Source organism: Hippopotamus amphibius, chromosome 1, assembly GCF_030028045.1.
Source record: "Hippopotamus amphibius kiboko isolate mHipAmp2 chromosome 1, mHipAmp2.hap2, whole genome shotgun sequence".
Lineage (NCBI taxonomy): Eukaryota > Metazoa > Chordata > Mammalia > Artiodactyla > Hippopotamidae > Hippopotamus > Hippopotamus amphibius.
In genome coordinates, this window is record NC_080186.1 from 106,789,320 (window position 1) to 106,797,519 (window position 8,200).

Sequence of the window (8,200 nt, forward strand, 5' to 3'; positions counted from 1 at the left end):
AGTCCATCCATACTGTTGCAAATGGCAAAACTTCATTGATTTTTTTAAGACTGAGAAGTATTCCATTTACTACATATACCTCATATTCTGTATCCGTTCATCTGTTGATGGACACATAGATTGCCTCCCTATCTTGACAATTCTAAATAACCCTGCTATGAAAACTGGGGTGCATGTATCTTTTCAAATTAGTGTTTTGGGGTTTTTCTGGATGCATACCCAGCACTGGAATTGTTGGGTTATGTGATAATTCTGTGCCCACTAACCATGTGTCAAGGTTCCCTTTTCTCCCCATCCTGGCCAGTGTTTGTTATTTGTGTTCTTTTCGATGACAGCCATTCTGATAGGTGTGAGGTGACATCACACTGTGATTTTGATTTGCATTTCCCTGATGATAGTTGATGTTGAGCTTTTTTCCTGTTGGTCATCTGTATGTCCTCTTTGGGAAAACGTCTGCTCAGGTTTTCTGCCCATTTGTTAATTGGGTTGTTTGGGGTTTGTTGATGTTGAGTCCTACAAACTGTTTATATATTTGGATATTAGCTCCTTATCAGTCAAGTTTAAGGGTTTTCCTTCGTTCACAGTCTTACCCTGGTTGTGACTGTGCTTTTTATTTTGTAAAAGTTTCTTTTCAGGATCTTGATAGATATTTTCCAACTGTGATTTTATAAAGGGGGTGCCACACGAATACACACTAACAGAAACTGGATTTACTCTCCCACTTGAAACAGCAAAAGAAAGCAACAACAATAAACTGGACAAAATAGATGAGACAGAGATTTTCAAAAGACTGGCCATCAGGCAGTAAAGGTCAGTGAGTGATCCTGAGAGATGAGAAACAAGCAGATGAGCCTACATTTGCTCCAGTTTACCACCTGGAGAGAGTTTCCAAGCAAGGCAGGGGAGAGGAAACTGAAAACAAGCCAGTGGACTTCACTGAGTTGAGGACACTGAGCTGAGTCATTGCACCTCATCCTCATCTTCCCTTTCAGCAGGTGGAACCTATTGGTGTCTGCTGTTGTTATTCTACCTACAGAGAGATACCTAGGCTGAGCTGGGAACAGTCATCTTCACACTTTCTTCAATAAGGAATGTGTACCCTCATTCGTATCCACAGTAGAATTAGCACAGTGCTTTACCCACAGGGGCTTTGTAAATGCATTCGTGGAACTCAGCTAATTTAGGATCCAAGTCATCTAGATGAGCAGAGATATTATATTTTGTACAACATGATGGGATAGAGGAGTGACTCAAGGAGTGTTAGATTATTCTGTTTCTAAGAGCACTAAAGAGATATCAGGCACGTGAAAGCCAGGATTTTACTGCTAGACCCCACTACATTCTCACTGCAAACTTGGAAGTTGCTTTACTCCTTTACTTTGCTTACTGGATCTGAAATGTAAGGGTAAAGCACCAAGTTCTAAAATTCTAGGAATATGACCAATATTTAAATTGTCTTTGAAATGGGGAGAGAATTTGAAGTCTAGAAGGCATTGCCTTTTGTAAGAGAAGACAGATAGTCCCTGATTGTTATGACATGATGAAACTATAAGACTTATTCAATTTGCCTGTTCATTTCTCCTACTGACCAGGACATAGACAGTAGAGACAGACATCAGCAGTTTCCTCTGGAAACGTTGGCAGTGTTGGCTACTTTGAGCCAACATAGATTGCAGATGTTAGTTGTATCATGAGAGGATGAAATCTGGCTGAGAGCCACAGTTGTTGGACCTGGATTGGTCACCAGCTGTTGATAAAGAAAGAGGGGCGGCCACGAGAAACACTGAGGTCATCCCTAGGCAGCACGGGTCACTTCCTCCAGTGAATCCACCCCCATTACACTTCTCATGACTTTTTGGTCGCTGGACTGAGAGCTCCAGGAAAGTTGGAATACCCTTTTAATCATCTCTGTGTTCATGTCTCCTGGCACCGAATCAAGCTGCGAGTAGGGTCTCAGTGACATTTGTTCACTGATTGAATAAAAGTGGTTGCAAATCTTCCACCTTTTCAACTACATTCCTTCCCAAATGTGCTCTCAGAGATACTCTGCTTTCTCCCAAGATGTAGCAAATCCCCTTCCTTAAGGACGTGCCTGCCCTACATTATCCACGCCCTTTGATCCAGACCTCTGGTGACTCTGATGAAGACCCAACTCTCCGCAGTGATCCTCTCAGGGGTTCACTGTCATTAGGAAGAGATGTCCTTGGCCTCCCCTCCCATCCTCTGGTCTGCCACAACACCTAATTGAGAAGAGCCCCACACTTTGTTGAAAGTATCCACTTGGATTCTTCTTCCCACTGCTTTGATGTCCTCAGGTAAATCTTACTGATAGCTGAACTCCAAGTTGTTCACAAAGCATGAGGAAAAATAAACCCTCACAAATACTTAAGAAATACTGGGTGTAAAGTCTTTCCAAGTGTAAATGTGGAAGAATATTACTAGTACCTCTGCTTCAGATGGAAGGGTCCCCTTACCCTGCCCCCTCCTGACCTCAGGGCAAAACTGGTGAAGGAAAGAATGGACATCTCCATCCCTTCTCTAAACATTCTTTCTCCCTCTACGCTCACGCTTACTTGGGGCATCTGCTGTGGGGGCAGCTGCGGGTGCAAACAGCAGGGTCCAGCACAGAGCCTCAGGGTCTCCTCCTCCTCCTTTTGGAATTGGTGCTCCCAGCAGTGCAAACGAACCCTGATCCATGCTGTGGATCTCCTCGGCAGGTGCACAGGTTCACTGTGGAGTAAGTTACTCTCTCAGTCCTCCCTGCTCAGCTCAGGCTGCTCCTTGAGGACGTGGATAATGCTGTGTGCACTCTTCACTTTCCCTTGATTCTTGTGAACTCAGCTTGTCCTTCTTTTCATCTCTGCTGGCAGCCAACTGCTCTACCATTTCTTTACCCTTCTTTGTGTTATTCTCGTTCTTCCAAGCTGCTGATTTTCTTTCTTCCATCGCCTCTATCATTTATGTCTTTTCAGGGTTTGGGCTTGGCTTAGGCTCCTGCATGAGACACACAGAGAAGATACCAAGGTCTGCTCTTGGCTGCAGTTCCCAGGTCCCATTTAATATGCATCTCAGTCTCTTATGCATTCAGAGAAATGTGAACTGAAAGGGACTTTGGAGGACTTGAATAACAGCTTTTTTTTACCGATAAAGAAACTGATTCCCAAAGAGAACAGGAGATTTCCAAAACCCTGGGAACAACTTAGTGACGGTAGAACCATCACACAGGTTTGGACACAGGCTACGCTGTCCGAAGCGTACAACACACTGTCCAGGAACCTACAGCTGAAATTCAGAGGACATTGTATCAAACATCAGTATTTCTACTGGTAAAATAAAGTCTGATTATTTATACTCAGTCAATTTTCAATCCCTGCTGACAAAATGGGAGCAAGGAACATGTGTATGAAATACACCACGGTCATCCTTAAAAAACATATATGTGATTCTCTGTAAAACACCTGGCTCTGCTGCTAGAGGTCATCTTCCTGAGAGCAGGTGCTCTGTGTGCCTTGTTCACCCCTCCTCCCCAGTGCCTGCTCCAGAGCCTGCCAGATAGAACATTCGGTAAATATTTGTCAAGCAGGTAAATATAGGTAACAAGGAGAAACTAACTTTTACTGATGTGTTCTAGTGCTACCGTATTTCCAGTCCGATCCTATGCTAGGACTGTGCTGTAGCAACGAGAGCACAGCCCTGGGAATAGCTGTCCAAGATGCAAATACCAGCTCCACCGCGTACCAAGTTTGCTGTACATGGTGATTTCATTACCGTCTTTGAGCATATGGTTCTCATGTATAATGGAGAAGAATGTATAATGTAAAACAGAGAAAGTAGTATTAACCTTGGATGAGTAACTATGATATCATGCGGCTGACAGGCCCCAATCCCTGGGCCCTAGCTGCACAGCTAAAGAACACCTACATCAGGGTCATTGTGCTGCTTCTTAAAGGCCCAAGAAACTGCATTTCAGACAGAAATTCCCAGGAGATTTTCATGAAAGGAAGAAGCCACACCTTCAAACAAGCACTTTAGAATGGAGACCCCAAAAGCCTAGTGGCAACAAGAATGACCCAGTGGGATCAAACCAAGTCCGTTGTCCAAGGTGCTCTGCCAAGGGGAAATGTCTTCTTTTCCAGGAAGGGCACCTACCTGAAGTGGAACACAAAGAGGACCCTGCTTCTTCATTCGGGGCTTTTAGTGCCTCCATTGTCTTTTAGATTTTCTCCCCTGCTCTAATCGCTGGGGATCTCAGCCCTCATATGGGTCCTGTTTTATGAAGACCTCTGTTATTTTATTCTCCTCTTGGAGAAGGACATGGCAGAGATCAGTTCTGGGCCTCCACATTCCAGGCTTTCTCCTAAGCCTCTTTCTTTCAGGTGAGCTGCAAGAAATCATGGGGGTTAGAATTCAGGTCAATAAAGAGGATCCCAGAGGAACACGAGACCACGAGGGCAGCCCCTCATGGGAGATGGTCGCACCACGACGTGGTCAATATCAGCCCTATTCAGGTGGGGAGGACATAGTGGCCAATTGTGTGGGCAGAGGACCCAGCTACATCTTTCCAAACCTCTAATCAACAAGATTCTGAGATAACAAAAATGGATTGCTTTAAACTATTGTTTTTGTAACCTGTTAATAGGCAGAAATAGGGAACTAATTCAGATGCTTATCTCTACTTACCTGATTTTCTGACTTTTCAGAAAAAATGTATGCTAAACTTGTATGCAAAAAAAAAAAAATCAAAGAATCACAGTAAAAATCTTGTGCTCACCTTCATGTGGCTGTTTCCAAGCCCTTGTAACATGAAGGACACTATGAAGGGCAATTCTGGTGGTAGAGGAATGTGACATTAATGTTACCAAACAACCTCGAAAAGAATAAAGAGGGTACAACACTTAACTCCACATAATATTATCCAAGAATTTATCATATATCTCTGTGTCCTGTGGCAGATTTGTTTTTAGATCCTTGTTTTCCTGGGCTCTCCAGACAAGGCTTATGTGAAGTATCAGTTACCAGCATAGGCGAACCAATTCCAGGAGAGCAATACATCAGCCACTGTTATTAAGTTCCCCAAACAAAGTCCTTTGAATGCAGTCTTGTGGGAAGACATTCAGGAGCCTTTCTGAAACCTTGAAAATGTTTAAGTATGTGGGCCAAGCGATGGGATTCAGAAGGTCCCGCTTGAGCAGTGGAGGAGCTGAGGGTGTGGGGCGTGGAGACTATGGGGACATAGGCAGAGGGTTGGCCGTCTCTAGGGGCACAGCCCCTTTCTCACTTGCACACCTCATATCACCCTGTTTGGCCCTGGAGGATGGCTGGTTAGCCAAAGACGGGAAAGATTCCTCAGGGGAGGAACAACCTAAGACAGGCACAGCCGCAGAGGAGCCAACAGGGGTAGGGCACAGACCCTTCCTCATATCACCCTGTTTGGCCCTGGAGGATGACTGGTTAGCCAAAGACACATAAGATTCCTCAGGGGAGGAACAACCTAAGACAGGCACAGTCGCAGAGGGGCCAACAGGGGTGGGGCACAGACCCCTAATATCTGAGAGAGGTCTCCTGCCCCCAGGGCTGTTTTGCTCTCCAGGCCCAGCTCAAATCCACACCTGCTCAACTCGGACCTAGGAGGCAAACAAAGATCATTGCCCCAGTCATGTGAGGCCTTTGATTGTTTATGGGATTAACCTGGGAGTGTTAGCCAAGAACTCAATAAAAGCCATGTGGGATGAATCAGCAAGGCTCTTGATCCTAGAGGTCTTGAGTCCCCCGGTCCCATCTTTCTCTTCAGTCTGTGTCTGTTTTCTTCAAGCTTGCGGCACCCGTCACTCACCTCGAGTCGCCGAGCTGGTCTCGGCACAGTCTCTCCTTTTGTTTTGACTACAAATGAAGAAAAGATCTAATAGTTAATGTCCTATTCAAATGAAACGTACACTTAAAAATCTGTTTTCTAATTTTTATTTTGCTCAGGCTCAATCATGGAGATTCACTCCTCAGGATGAGTGAGTTCCCAACTGGCAGCAGCCTGGGCTGTCTGTGAAGGGAAGTCAAGTTAACACAACCTCATATCTCTTCTGTGAATCAATCCCTCACCCTCAAAATCGCGAACAATACATGAACCCAACAGGCAAGAGCATCCACCAAGCAACAGTGATATGTTTGCACTTTACTTGGCTCAGCTTATCTGAGAGAACAGAGCAGTCATAAAGAAGAAGAGAACACAGAAAAATTAAAATATCAGCTTTTCCAGGATGTCAGTTAAGCCAATGAGTGTAAACTCACTTGAAGACATCTCTCAATAAGGGGTTAATTGTTGGCAAAATAAATGGCATGTACAGAGCTAACCAGTGTTGAACACAGAGTGGCAAAAAGACTTTTCTCATAAATGATTGAGAATATGAATTTGTAAAGCTTCTTTGCAAGGCAGTAGGGCAGGATTAGCAAAATGAGATACATGTGTACAAACCATTTCTAAGCTGAGAAATTCCTTTTACAAGAATAGCTACTAGAAAAACCCTTACACCAGCAATAATGGGGATATAGTTGGCACTGTAGCCTGCTGGTTGCGCATTCCTGGACTCAAACAAACAATGACCGACAATATTTTTAACAGTTCCAAACACTTAGTTAAAGTCACTCTGATACCCTGTCAGGTTTGCATCTGCAGCTTGAGGACCAGAGTGCTTGCTTTTTTTGTTCTCTCTTTTTGGGATTTCCAGTGAGAAAGAAAAAATACCAGCGTCTGCTGCCCTGAACTAATCTTACACTCACAGCCTGACTGATTTGTTTTCATATTGGAAGTAAACAATCTCAGATGCAGAATATCAGCCTCACACAAGATTATTCTGAGACTGAAAATCAAGCAAAACAAGTCTACCTCATAAACATTTCCAGGCACAGACAAAAACAAGGTCACCGTGGAACCTACAAAATCCCAAACCTCCTCTTCTTTTCATAACAAAATGACTGTTACTTCCTTACTTCAATCATAAATTGCTGGTGCTAACAGTACTCAATATGGAACATCCCCTACGTCCTCCCATCCTCTCCCATATCACCCAACCAAAGCCCAAATCTTATAATAGACTCTTTCTAACATCCTCTTACCCTGAAGTGTGTTCTTTCTGGCTACAAGGAATAAAAAACAAACAACAAACAAACAAAGAACAAAAAAGAACCCCCCAAACCAAGTTGTTCAATGAGAGACGTATTCTCGCTATTTGGCTTCAGGGAATCGGTACCAGCTGTCCAGGAGTGAGCAGCTGCAGAAAACTCAGCCTCAGGAAGAAAGGTTATATTGTCAGTGAGCTTGGAATTCCAGAACTTGTTTTTACCCTTAAAAAAAATAATTCTTTTTACCAAGCCCGTTAGAAACTAACGTGATCCTTAGGAGTAGGGGCAGTATTTTCCTGTATCTGATTGAAAGGGAGAGGGTGAGGATCAGGATCAGAGAAGTAGTGCACAGAGAATGTGCAGCACAAACAGAGCTCAAAAACAGCTGGGATCAGTGACAGAACACTATCTGTTGGGCTCAAACCATCAACCATTCAAGTAACAGGTAAATGAGCTCATGGGTTACCCAGGGAAAGAGAGTCATCTTCTAACCTACATCCTATTCATGGTTTGTGAGTCTGGAACATGGGCAGTTCCCCTGATCTGTGTGTCACTCTAACTCTGCTGGGATTGGCTAGGCTGGTGGTTTCACAAGGGTGACAATGGCCACAACGTCCAGCTGTCCCTCTAAGCATTCATGACTAAGTAAAGGAAGGAGCAAGCAGACTGTTTTTCTGCACTGGGGCTCCACCTGCATCACAACCCTCATGCAAACTGAGGGGTGAATTTAGGGTGTGAGGAAGCTCAAGAGTACATTCTATGGCAGGAAAACAACAGTTGGCCAAATTCTTCCTAAACTTCAGCAATTGAAACCTAATCAAAGTTAAGTGACTTGCTTAAAGTCACATTGCAATGATTTATTTGAAGTGCTATTAAAATAGCCTAAACCCCATAGACCATATATTAAAGCAATTAAGCACCAAGCTTATTCAAAACCTCTGGAGCCCTAGGCAGAACTTGCTCAGTGCAGAAAGCTAGTTTTCGGAGTGATGATTTATTTTTTTAGTTTTTGTCTCATGGAAATCATTTTCTGAATGATTCAACTAAAGTAGTATCTGTTCTGTATAAAAATGTTACCATGAATGGA